The following is a 14192-nucleotide window of genomic DNA, read 5'->3' on the forward strand; positions in this document are numbered from 1 at the left end:
ACACATTTTCTCTATTTCTGGCCTACTGTGGCATTATATATCCCCAGACAGTTCCTACAACTTTTTCCTGATCAGTATGCTTCCTCTTCCTATCTCTATCCTGAGTGTACTCTCCCATCCTGTTGCCACAATGAAGAAATGAGCAGGTAATTACACCATGCCATGTTAGACATGCTAAAAAGAAACAGTTCTCCATGTTTCTAAGTACTCTGTACCCTACCTAACTTCACACTGTGGTACACAGTCCAACCACCTTCTAAATCTATGCTTCTGTGTACGTTCTATCCTGGATACCTCCTCTCTCTCTTTGCATCTGAATTTCACTCTAAACTTCACCAAATCCTTCACTCTTCTTCTTTATTTGGTCAGGCCAACGTGGTCTCCCCTTTATTAACTAGTTCATACTTTTCAACAGGTCCTGTGGATGAGCTTTTTTGTGGGTAAATTGTGTCAGGGAGACAGTCACCTATGAGATATTTCTGGAAAAATTCACTTCCTCTTTCTCCTGCAAACGTAGATTTCTGTATACATGCATGCATGATGCCAGAGAGCCTGAGTAGCTTTTCACTGTGCCCTCCTTCTGGAGAAAAAAAATTTGTCAAGCATGAGATTTCTCTGTGGAATTTCCCCTTGTTCTGACATAAACCACCTTAGCTTGTAAGGAGCAGTCATGTGCAGATGGGTGGAGGCAGCCTTCCTACCTCGAAATTCAGCCTTCAGTTTGGATTCCAGGTGCTCCTATCAGCCAGGATACCAGTGAACAAACACAACTTGTGTAGAAGTCCAGGCCTATGTGAATGCTACTATGCCAAAATTTGCTCCCTTATGATGAGGCATGACTATTGCTTTCTCTATTCCACTGGATTTTGTGTCTGAAATCTCCCTTTATGTCAGTAGGGCAGGCGTGCTTTGCAATCCTGCTAGTATCATAGTTGGAAGAAGAAATCAAAACTGTGACCCCTCCACAGGTGATAGCAAAGTCAAAGCAATGCCTTCAACTGTGGTGTCCAGTGGGAAGCCCACAGAACCTGAGGTAACCGTTGGCACTCATCGTGAGGTCAGTAAGGAAATTCGCGAATTGGGAGAAGGTAAGTGTGTGAGGGAGGATGGCTACTGGAAAACACTGCGGTGCTGACTTTCACTCTGGTCCTTAGTTTTGCCCACTGCGGCTGCTGTCCTGGGCCTCACCACATTCTGTAACTCTCCCTCTACATTTGCTCAAGCCATTTCTCTCTCTTCTTACATACAATCTGCTTAGAAGACACCTCCAACAGGCTCATTTACTCCCCGACAGCTGTGGATAGCAATCTCCTACTCCCTTTCCTATCACTTCTTCTTCACCAACATGAGTCGAGCTGTAAGTGTCCTGTCCTCACTTCGCACTTCTGCTGGGACTTGTCTCCCTCTCCATGACAGTTAAGCTAGATAGAAATAAGGAGCAATTTCTTGTTGTCTTGTTCACTCCTGGTCCTAGTTTTTGTCCTTGTTCTAGGAACAGCACAACATGTATAAATGACATAGAGGTGTCAGACTTCAAGTAAAGCCACTTCATTTTGACAGAGAAGGAGCAGAATTATCTACACCATGGTATTTTGAGTAATGGGGTGCAAATACTAGGCACCTGCATGTTATGTGAGCTTTGAACTTTTCTTCATTTTTTTTCTCCTGAGACCAGGACTTGAACTTCGTATCTGTCCTGATGCTTTTGCCCAGTGGCTGTTGCTCTATCACCTGAGACATGCCTCTGACTCCAGATTTATGCCTTATGTAAATTGTATTGAGGAGACAGTACTCACATATGAAGTGTTTCTGGGAAAGTTTCCTTCCTATTTGTCCTGTTCACCTTGGTTTCTGTGTACAAGAATGGTACCAGAGACCATGAGGACAAATTATCCTATATGTGTGTAGGGAAACTTGTCAACATAAGATGTCCCTGTGGATAACTTTCTTGGTCTGAAATAAATCACTTTAGTTTAAAGAGCATTCACATGTCCATGTGGGTTAGCCTGATAGCTTAGCCTCTCACTTTGGATTCTAGACGCTACTGCCATCTACAATGCCAATAAACACACATTGTGGAGAGGTCAGAGCCTCCCAAAGGCTGTTTTGTTGAAATAGTTTCCATCACAACTTCCGATATGTAATGCCCAGTGCTTCCCCTGCTCCACTGGATTTTGTGTCTGAGGACTCCTCCATGTTAATGGGGAAATCAATCCTGTTAATAACGTGGTTGGAGGAAGAGATATGAAGTGTGACTTCTTTACAGAGGAATTCATCGTGGAAGAAGTGCCTTCAACATCTGTGGTGCCCTGTTTGAAAATAATTGCACCTAAGATATTCAATGATGAGTTTCATGATGATCTCAATAAGGAAATTAAGAACTTGGGAGATGGTAAGTGTGCATTGGGTAGATGGGTATTGATAAAAAATACTTGGGTGCCTATGTCATTTTATGATGTAGGATACTTACCAAAACCTTGGAAAAAGAAATCTTTGACACAGTTCCATTTCTCATGTAATGTGTGATGGTTCCTCTTTATAAAGTTAAAATTTTGACACTTACAGGCTGGGAATGTGGCTTAGTGGTAGAGCACTTGCCTAGCATGCATCTATGGGTTCAATTCCTCAGTACTACATAAACAGAAAAAGCTGCAAGTGGTGCTGTTAGAGTGCTAGCTTTGAGCAAGAAAAGCTCAAGGATAGCCAAGTCCTTGAGTGCAATTTCAGGACTGACAAAAAATTGACAGGACAGGTTTTTGTCATTCTAAACTTAATTATTGAGGTTGCTACTTACATATGTGACGATATCTCAGTTTAAGCGTTTGACACACACACACATACAAGCACAAATCTAGGCATGTACTTATAAGCATGTACATACTGACATACAAATACACAATTTAACAGACATACAAATACACAATTTAACATTGTTTGTCATGCTACATAATTACTGAGATAGATATTCACTGATATCGGCATGTGTTTCTTTATTTTTTACAATTGTGTGGGGTTACTTTTCTCTAGGATATGAAAGGATCTTCCTGTTGCTTGAGGAAGTGCAAGGAACTCTGGAATTTAAGAAAGAACTTGTTGAATATGCTATCAAGGAGGTAAAAAGGTGAGAGGAAATAGGAATTTCAGCAACTGGACCCTTGCAGGACCTGAAATGAGAGGTAGAGACCAGATCTTGCCCTAAGTTTCTTCATCACTAGACTTCACTCATGGTTAAGGCTGACTCCTCCACTGACTGCATATGGGTATCTTATGAGCCTCTCTGTTTTCCAGGACCACACAAGCCTCAGTACAGTATAAGAACAGGATATTCATCTTCAGCTGACCAAATTTGTCTTTGCTTTATTACTTTTATTTTGTAGACGTACTATTTCTGAGTAGGTAGTGTGCTACCTTCCCTTTTTACACAGTGCCTCCCAAGTCATAGGATCTCTGGGGGTCTTTTAATTGTTTCTGCAGCCATGACATTTTTGTCAGTTTTGGGCCTTGAACTCAGGACCTGGGCATAGCTATCTCTGAGCTTTTTCGCTCTATTACTTTGAGCCACAGTGCCATTTACAGTTTTCTGGTGATTAATTGGAAACTAGCGTCTCATGGAGGGGCTGGGAATGTGGCTTAGTGTTAGAATGCTTGCTTAGCATGCATGAAGCCTGGGGCTTGATTCCTCAGTACCACAAAAACAGAAAAAGCCAGAAGTGGCGCTGTGGCTCAAGTGGTAGAGTGCTAGCGTTGAGCAAAAGGAGCTTAGGAACAGTGCCCAGGCCCTGAGTTCAAGTCCCAAGACTGGCAAAAAAAGACAGTCCCATGGACTTTCCTTTCCAGGTTGGCTTTGAACCTCAGTCCTCAGATCTCAGTCTCCTGAGTAGCTAGGATTACAAACATGAGCCACTAGCACCCAGCTGAATCAGTGCCTTTTGATGTTCTACTAAGTCTGCAAAAGGAGATCTCTGCTTAGTTCCTAGGTACCAAGTTTGTTGATGGTGTTGCAAAAAATAAAAAATAAAAGAATGTGATGATACATTGAATTAGAAACCACAGATGTTTATTAGTAAAGCAAAACAAAAGAAAGATGTGTAGTGCATCACCTAGATATTGGTACAGTCACATCTGATAAGAGGTGCAATTGAGTATTTTAACACCGTAAGTATTTATGGTGAAAAATCAGTATGAAGTTGGCTCAAATTTACCTTAGAATTAGTGCTGTCCTTTTTTTTAAAAGGACACCTGGTATATTCCATCATCATTAATGTTAGATTGTTTTGCCATTTAGGCCAAGAGCCATAAAAGCTGGTCTGCTAATCTTGGGTTATTGTTGTAGTTGACATTTTCCTCCAAACTTGAGTTTATTTCTGTACTTTTCTCTAGATGATAAATTACATTATTCACTCCTTTCAAGACAGCTGTTTATCATTTAGATAAATGTTTTTCAGAGCAAATAGTTTTGGTTTTCTTGGAGCTCAAGAAAATCATCTACAAAAATAAGTGACTCCATTAAGATTCTCTTGCTCAATTTTAGAGTATACTAATCAGATAAGGAAATGGACAATGTCAGAGAGAAAGAGCAATTCAATTTTATTTTCTTTTTACTAAAAGTTAGATTATGAGAGAATGTAAGGGTCATGACTAAAATAGGGCTTATGTGCTTACCATTAATACAAAGTTTACCTCTGAATTTCTGGCAGTTATTTCCCATGCCTCATTTTCTCTCCTGTGTCCTACCTTATAATGACCTCTGTTTTTATTTTCAGACTCAAAACCAAAGACTTAATCAAGCACCTTGAGAAAAAGCTAAAGAAAATCAACAAGCGAATCAAGAAAAAGAAATCACAAATATAAAATCCTCCATGACAGTGCTCAATAAGAGGAAAGAAGAATGTAGCATACTAATGCTGAAACATTGTAGTATGAATTGATCCAGAGAGTTGCCTTCTATCATCAAAAGCTAATAAATAATTAAAAGTAGTGGAGCTTTAGAATGCCACAAGTTTCTGCTAGTAAAAATTGGGTGCATTCATTTGTTTACTCCCTTGGCATCCCTGTGTTCCTAGTTTGGGAAAGCTTATTACTGTCCTCTCCTTTGCTACAAGATGGCTTTAAAACTTCCTTTTTGTTTTTTTCCTTTCATTTTCCATTGTATACAGCGTTCCAGGACCTTGTGATTCCTGCCCTAGCCTCCTTAATGCAGAGATAATAGATTTGCACTGCTATTCAAAGCTTCTCTACCCATTTCTCATCCCCATTGTCTTGACATAGTCCTTTACAAGTCATGGTGATTGGCAGTACAAGTTCCTGAAAAGCTCTGTCTCTGGGCTTCTCCAGAAAAAAAAATTGCTTTGGCCTGCTAAACACAATAGCTTCATTCCTTCAAGCATTTGGCTGCCACGAACTGTGCACTACAGACTTGAATTGAAACAGCTTCCCAAGCTTCCCTTTATTTGTTTGATTTTTACAGTGGGTGGGGCTAATATTTATCCACTAGTAATAACCACAAACTGTAGGTTTGGAGAGGAGACTTTTGTAAGACTCTAGTTTTCCCCCAGGAATTGTACTAATGGGAATTTGGCATAGGGTAGAGGTATCCATTAGGACCACCAGCACATCTTTCATGTTAACGGTAGGTAGGTCGCATTTGTACTATTTCTAGCTCACCCCAATGTTTTCCTAAGGGAAAGGAAAGGGGCTCTGGTTCCTTTAAAAGGTGTATCCAGGGCTGGGAATATGGCCCAGTGGTAAAGTGTATGCCTTATATACATGAAGCCCTGGGTTCGATTCCTCAGCACCACATATATAGAAAGAGCAGGAAAGTGGAGCTGTGGCTCAAGTGGTAGAGTCCTAGCCTTGAGCAAAAAGAAGCCAGGGACAGTGCTCAGGCCCTGAGTTTAAGCCCTAGGACTAGCAAAAAACAAAACAAATAAAAGGTGCGGCCAGGGCTGGTAATATGGCCTAGTGGCAAGAGTATTTGCCTTGTATATATGAAGCCCTGGGTTCAATTCCCCAGCACCACATATATAGAAAAGGCCAGAAGTGGTGCTGTGGGTAGAGTGGCAGAGTGCTAGCCTTGAGCAAAAAAAACCCAGGGACAGTGCTCAGACCCTGAGTCCAAGGCCCAGGACTGGAAAAAAAAAAAACCAAAAGGTTCAGCCACAGGTGGACCATGGAGAGTACGCAAGGCTTTAGGCTTTCTAGGTAAGGGTCCTACAGGGCGTCCTGATCGACAACCAACATTTGTTATTGGCAGCTGTTTCCAGAGCCAGAGTTTCCTTGGGTCATCGTGGATGTCAGCCTCCTGGCTCACCAGGCCCTGTACGCACACAACCCCCGGCTACTCCAGATGGAGAACAGGCGCCATTGCCTGGGTCGAGCAAGTGCTGCTGGCCAGTGCCTAGGTCCCATGAGGCCTCCATCCAAAGCCAGCCTGGGCAAGAAAGTCCATGAGACTCTTATCGCCACTGAATGACTCCAAAAAGCAGACGTGGCCCTGTGACTCAAATGGTAGAGTGTTAGCCTTGAGCGACAAGCACCTCACGGACGCTTCCCAGCCTGGGCCTGAATTCAAGCCTCAGGACCAGCAAAAAAGGAAAGAAAAAGACCTCGGGGAGACAAATCTTCCCTGCACTTCCAGCTTAGGCCACAGAGGGCGCAAGTGTGCAGCCTCATCTGTACCCTGGACATGGTCCTAGATAGTCTCCTAGACATGAGGCTGGCTCTTCCTGCCATCTTGGGTGTGAGGCGTGTCACTACCCCCATTTGGGAAGGGAGGGGCGCCGCCACCCCACCATTTAGGAAGGGAGGGGCACAAGGCGCCACCCCGCCATTTTGGAGGGGCGGGGCTTGCCACCCCGCCATTTTGGAGGGGAGGGGCTCCGCCATCCCGCCATTTTGGAAGGGAGGGGCTCTGCCACCCCGCCATCTTGGTAGGGAGGGGCACAAGGCAGCACCCCGCCATTTTGGAGGGGCGGGGCTTGCCACCCCGCCATTTTGGAGTGGAGGGGCTCCGCCACCCCGCCATTTTGGAAGGGAGGGGCAAAAGGCACCATTCCGCCATTTTGAAAGGGCGGGGTTTCCCCACCCCACCATTTTGGAGGGGAGGGGTGCTGCTACCCGCCATTTTGGAAGCGAGGAGTTCCGCCACCCCGCCATTTTGGAAGGGAGGGGCACAAGGTGCCACCCCGCCATTTTGGAAGGGAGGGGGGCTCCTACCATGCCATTTTGGAAGGGAGGGGCGCCGCCACCCCGCCATTTTGGAAGGGAGGGGCACAAGGCACCACCCCGCCATTTTGGGAATAAGTCGCGCCGCCACCCCGCCATTTTGGAAGGGAAGCACGCCGCTGCCCCGCCATTTTGGGAGTGAGGTGCGCCGCTGCCGCACGGATTTGGAGGTGCTCGCGGTCCCCGAACTTCAGGTCGGCCGTTGAGCTCTAGGTAAACCGCTGTTCCCGGGTCGGGGTCTGCCCCCGGGTCCGTGAGGCGCTGCGAGGCCGCCACATGTGGAGGCTGGCATCGTGGGGTGAAGGCTTCCCCGTGGGCCCTTGCCCAGGTCCTGTGGGGTGCGCAGGCTCTGGGACGGTGCTTGGGGTCCGCGCCCGTGTCTCTGACGATCTTTCTCAAGCAGCTCTTTGGCTCCGGAGAGGACGTTGGGGGGTATGGGGGCGCCGCGTCCTGAGGGTCCGAGTGGGGGGGCCGCGTCCTGAGGGGGCCGAGTGGGGGGGGAGTGGGGGGCCGCGTCCTGAGGGCCCGAGTTGGGGGCGCCGCGTCCTGAGGGGGCCGAGTGGGGGGGCCGCGTCCTGAGGGGGCCGAGTGGGGGAGGTATTGGGGGGCCGCGTCCTGAGGGGGCCGAGGGGGGGTATGGGGGAGGCCGCGTCCTGAGGGGGCCGAGTGGGGGGGTATGGGGGGGCCGCGTCCTGAGGGGGCCGAGGGGGGGGGTATGGGGGCGCCGCGTCCTGAGGGGCCGAGTGGGGGGGTATTGGGGGGGCCGCGTCCTGAGGGGCCGAGTGGGGGGGTATTGGGGGGGCGAGTCCTGAGTGGGCCAAGCATCCCGGTGGGGGTTAAGGGTGGGGCCGCGTCCTGAGGTGGGGGGGTGTTGGGGGGGCCGCGTCCTGAGGGAGCTGAGTGTGGGGGGGCTTGGGGGGGCCGCGTCCTGAGGGGGCCGAGTGGGGGGGGTATGGGGGGGCCGCGTCCTGAGGTTCCGAGTGGGGGGGTATGGGGGCGCCGCGTCCTGAGGGGGCCGATTGGGGGGGGCCACGTCCTGAGGGGGCCAAGTGGGGGGGGTATTGAGGGGGCCGAGTGGGGGGGGGTTGGGGAGGGTATGGGTGGGGCCGCCTCCTGAGGGGACCGAGAGTCCCGGTGGGGGGGCCTGAAACCCCAGGCGGCTCTTCCCCAAGTCCTCTTCCTTAGACCTTCTAGAGGATTCCAGAACTAGGGCTTTCTTGGTAGGGTAGAGTGGGCTGCTCCCCCACCTGAGGGGAGAGGGGGAGGGGGCGGGGTCTTCCTGAGGAAGTTCGCCCTATTTTCTCCACTCGCCACCAGTGGGCGCATCGCTGGCCCTGCCTCACCCTGACACTGGGTGTCGCCGTTTGTTTCTCGAGGGCTGCCCGCATTGGACAGGCCGCATATGGCTCTCCTGGGACAAGCACGTGTGCCAGGGGCATGGTTGTGCGTGTGTCCGTGTCTCAGAGGAACATTCCAGATGATTGCAGTCCTTCAGCTTGTGGAAAAGTGGGTCGTTTGGGACCTGGGATCCAGCCTGAGCCGTAGGGTTGCCCCCCACTTCCTGGCATGCTGGCCTCAGTCAGTGTTGTTGTTTCCTGGTCTGTTCTATCCAGGATTGGTGCAACAGCTATGGGTGTGGCAATTTGGGATACCTTTCTCAGTACCCCAGACTCACAAGCCAGGGCTGGAGGCTCAGCTGTCACTTTCACTGGGGATTCACTTGTATATTTCTGTTAAGTCAGGAAAATGTGGACATTTTGGATAGTTTGCAGAGTTGTGTATTTTTCAGGGTATGGTAGAACTCTGGTCTGGGAACTTACCATCTAGATTTTTTTAGGATGATCAAACACATTGTTCAATAGATAACTATAAATTTCTTTACACATTTTGGGAAAAGCCTTTGCACATGAAGTGTAAATTTAACATTTTTGTATGCTTATTTTTTTAGCGATAGTTCTTGTGCTTGATTTCAGAGCCTTGACAGCACCTGTGGGCATTTATTCTAAGGGCTAGTGCTCTATCACTTGTGCCATAGTTCCACTTCTGGCTTTTTCGTGATCAATTGGAAATAAAAATATCAGAGGCTTTCCTCTCTGGGCTAGCTTTGAACCTTGGTCCCTAGTTCTCAGCCTCCCGAATTCCTAAGAGCATTTTTTTTATCCTAGTTGTAGTGGCTCATGCAGGTAATCATAACTCTTTAGGACACTGAGCTGGCCAAGAATGTGCCTCCAAGCCATCCCTGAAAGAAAAATCCTTGAGATTCCATTTCCAAAATGAGCAAAAGCCACCCTGTGATCATAGCTAAAGTGAAAGATCACCAGCTAAACTTGAGTGCAAACCCTTGTGCCTGCCCAAAAAACAATGGTATTTCAACTTCTTTTTGAAAACCTAGGCAATTTTCTTTTATCCGACTTTCTGATCATTTTAAAGTATTGAAGATTTGAGGCATTGAATTGTAATCCATCTTTAAAACGGATAGTTTTATTTTCCTACATTTTCTGGGTATGTGGTTAGTATAAAATGGGTTTTAAGTGTTGAAACTGCTTGTAGTCTCATACTTTGAATTCTACCATGATATGTATATGGATTCTTTTATGCATTTATTTTTAGCAGCAGTTTAATTTTTTTTTTCATTGTTAGTACAAACGTGATGAACAGAGGGGCTATAGTTAAATTTCAGGTAATAAATGCTTTTTTTTTTAAATGTTTTTATAGTTTACAGTTAAAAAAGTCAGGTAAAGAGTACATTTCTTTTTGAACAATGTCACCCCTTTGTTTACTCTCTCCCATTTTTTTCTCCTGTCCCCACCCACAAGTTGTATAGTTCATTTTCACCCATAGTGTCTAGTGAGTAGGTGGCACTGGTTTTTAACTTCAGATGTCACCTTGGCTAGACAAGTGATATACTTCTTGAGCTACACCGCAATATATACTTCCTTATTTTCATATGTAGTCTTGTTTTTCTGTCCATTATCCTGCACCCCAAGCTTCTTTTTTTGGTAAGCTTCCTATTCTGATTTGAGAATATTTTAAAGTATAACTAGGTCAGCACTTTATTGGTTGAGGTGGGATATCATGAAATTTTTTTTCCCAGATTGGCCTCAAAAAATCAATCTGCTAGAACTTAGTCGCCTATCTAGTCAGAATGACATGCATTAGCTGTTGCAAGTATCTGGGTGTTTCCTGTTTATTTTCTCTTTTTAGCAATATGTATTTGCTTTTGTTTGCTAATCTTTTATTTGGCATGTGTGTGTGCATACTCATGAAGGATCATGGCCTATAGTGGTCTTTTCTTTTACAACTCCTGTGTGTGTGTTAGTATCAGGTTAATATTAATTTTATAAATGGTTTGAGTACTATTAATTTTAGGAAAAATTTATTAAGTCTTATGTACCTCATGAAGGGTTTTTTTTCTTTGTGTGTGTGTTAGTGTTCTAGTACTAGGTTTTGGCCACAGGGACTCTAGTTGTCATTTGGCTTTTTTTTTTTTTTTTTTTTTTTTGCCAGTCCTGGGGCTTGAACTCGGCCTAGATACTCTCCTGTGAGCTGCTTTTGCTCAGATTTAGTCTCTTCCACTTGAGCTAAAGCTTCACTTCCGGCTTGTATTGGTAATGTAGTGGAGATGAGTCTCTCAGATTTTCCTGCCCAGCCTGGCTTTGAACTGCAACCCACAGATCTCAGATAATACCTAGGATTACAACAGACATGAGCCACCAGCACTCTTACTTGGCTTTTTACTTACTATTTATACTACTCAGGTGTCAGGTGTGAGCTAAGTTCTTTTTGCTGGCTTAATAGACACATGACTCCCTGGAGGATCATCCATCATTCTCTTACATAGGCATTATGAACTTTCAGAGGATTTACCTTGCCACACGGCCAAATTCTGTGTGTTTCTATTCTTCACTGCTCAGTGATATACCCACATGGAGAAGAATTTTATTAACCATATTTTTCTGTACACTTTCAGTCATGTTTGCAGTTTTGCAGTTGTTAAATTTTGTTATGACTGGAATATATCTCTTGCTATTTTTCAGAAAATCATGGCTGATCATGGTGATGAGAATCCTGAAAGGCCTAAAAGAGAAAAGGTTCCAGCTAAAGAAGTCATGGATCTTCGACCAACACCTGAGGAGCATACTAAGTCTGTTCTATCCAAAATGAAAATGGAAGGAGAGGAAAAATCCCAACTTGAGACTATAGTCAAGGCAGCGGGAGAAGGTAATTTTATCTTTGGAGGTTGAACAACCACGTGCATCTATCCACACAGAAGGAAATGTCTCTGAAGTGATGAAAGTTTTAGGAGTTGCTATGAGCATAAAGAGTCCTCTGCAGGTGGGATAGAATTAGCTTTTGTACAGAAAGGTGGTACATTTTCTGTCCGTCCATAATTACCTTCTTACCATACTTTTCCTTTCCCCCATAATCAGCTCTTCTGGCTGATGCAATACAGAGGATCCTGCTTCTTCAAACAAAATCTGTTATGGAAAATATCCACAATTTGAATTGAGATTGTCATTCATTTTTCAGCTGTATTTGGCCCAATTTTCCACTGCTTCCTATTTGCACCTTTCTAGAAGTTCCATTTTTGTTTCTTTCCTTACTGGTGAATGTTTATTTTGATCTGTTGTCTTTCCCTTTCTATGTCTCTCTAATTTAATTTTGACAATTTTGAAACCACACCTTTTCATGAACTTAATATTCTAGTCCAGCATAGGTAGTTCCAACAATTCTTTTCTGATGAGACAATTTTTCACTCCTGCTTTTGTCACGTGTACTCTGTCATTTTGTCACCAGAATGATGAAATAATGAAACAGCTTATGGCACTCCAGGCTATGCTGAAGACAATCCTTCATGCCCTAAGATGCTTTAAGCACTCAAAACACCAACTCAATCTTTACTGAGATCCATCCATAGGCTGGGCATCTCTTGGACCCACTATTTTCTCAACACTAATTCTGAAACCCCTTTCTCCCTTTCTTTGTCAGTAAGCTTCATTATGTGGTCCCTAGTTCTTTCTATGGTTATTGCCATGGTCCTTGCCACATTCTTTCATGCTTCCTCTTCGTGTGCTCAAGCCAGCACTGTCTGTTCATTGGGCCTTAGTTACAGGACACTTCCCAGTAGTCCCTGCCACCACTTGGCAGCAGGGCACTTTTATTCTACTGCCTTCTTACACATCCCTTCTTGTTTCTTCACCAGCACAATTCCAGCTTTGAGTGTGCTGCTGCCTCCTGTGCACTTGTGTGACCTACTCTCCACAACAGTGTAAGCTTCATAAGAGCAGGGGCTGTCCTTATCTGTCTTGATTACTACTGGTCCTTAGCATCTGATGAAGTACCTGGAACATCAAGAAATGTGCAAATGACACAAAAGTATTTGACTTAGACTGGAAAGTATCTTATTTTGAATACAGAAAGGAATCATGAGCACATTCATCTACATTATGGATTTTGTGTGATGGTTTGTATCAGGCACCTGGACATCATGTGAGATTTGACCTTTTCTGCCTGTAGAATGTGTCAAAAGTGACAGTTAATCATGGATCTGTGAGTGTTTACTTCTTAGTATTTCTGTCCACCTAGGCTTCTGTATGCATCCATAGAATTTGAGGTTACTAGGCAGATATGTTTTACTGTTTGCTGAAGTCACATTTTCAAGCCTGCAATCTCTCTCTGATAAATATTCTGAACTGAAATAAATCATTTTATAGGGAAGGAAGCACAGCTCAGCGTGTGAATTTGTTTTTCAGGTGCTGCTGTTGGTCAAGACTGCCATAAGCAGCCCATGGAGAAAAGTGAGGGTTCATCTGAAGCCTCCTTGAAGGAAAGTATTCCATCAGAGCCTAAGGAGATGAAAGGAGGCAGTGCTCGCCCAATTCCACTGGGTTCTGTGTGTGAAGACTCCCCTAATATCAGTGGAGTTGGGCCTGATAACACAGCTGAAGATGATTTGATGGACATCTATCTTAGAGGTAACTCCAGAGTTGTAGCGGTGAATATATTGTGTGTGGTGGATGATTTGTTCCCAGAAGCTTCTGAAGTAATTGTGAAATCATGTAGAAGGCACTGGAGTTGACTGTTACTGTGTTGTTTGGGTAGCTGGCAATTGCATGAAGAGCGGGAACTTTTCCAAGAATTGCATTTTTTTTGGTATAATTAGGATGGTCCCTCCTTACTGGGACTAACGTGTCTTGGCAAACACCTTTTGCTGTTACCATTCTTACCTTGCTAGGTTATTGTTCCTAAGACTTTCTGATTATATACAGTCAAGTATGTACATTGAAGTAATGAAACCTTTCCTCTCTCTGGTCTATGCTGCTCTGTGTCTTTCTCTTTCACTTCTCCATGTCTTCTCTTTATCCTCTCCCTCTTTGTTATCCCATTTCCTCTCCCTCCCCTCTCATGTTTGCCATGATGCATAGTTAACTACACAGGTATTCACCATTGACTTTATTGTTTGACTTATGGTCCATCCTTGTTTTTGAGAACTACTGAGTAATTTTGGTCTTTCAGGACAACAAGTCATCCTTCAGATGCTTAAGGTAACAGAAAATCTGAAAATAAGGCTGCTGCATGCTCAATATGTCCTTGGTGAAGCCACACAGGTGGGTGGTAATTGAATATGTCTATATGCCCAAGTGTTGATCCTCAGTTGACAGCCTATACTGTTTTAGTCTTTTACTTTTGGTATAAAATGACACCTGCTTGTTGTGGTCTCTTGTCTTCTGTCTTCTCACCTGTGTTGGGTTGTTATGACATCGTCTGGGAAATCCTATTGCCTTTCTGGTCTCTAGCAGGTGCAAAGTCATAGGTGATACATATGTGTATGTGTATATATATGTATACATGCTTCATGAATGCATATTTTTTCCTTCTATTTCTTGAGGCATAGCTTCACCCTCTAGCCCAACTGACCTCAGAATCATTGTTTCCCAACTTGTCTGGAACTCGTAATTCTCTTGTCT

The sequence above is a fragment of the Perognathus longimembris genome, chromosome 28 (assembly GCF_023159225.1).
Source record: "Perognathus longimembris pacificus isolate PPM17 chromosome 28, ASM2315922v1, whole genome shotgun sequence".
NCBI classification, from domain to species: Eukaryota; Metazoa; Chordata; class Mammalia; order Rodentia; family Heteromyidae; genus Perognathus; species Perognathus longimembris.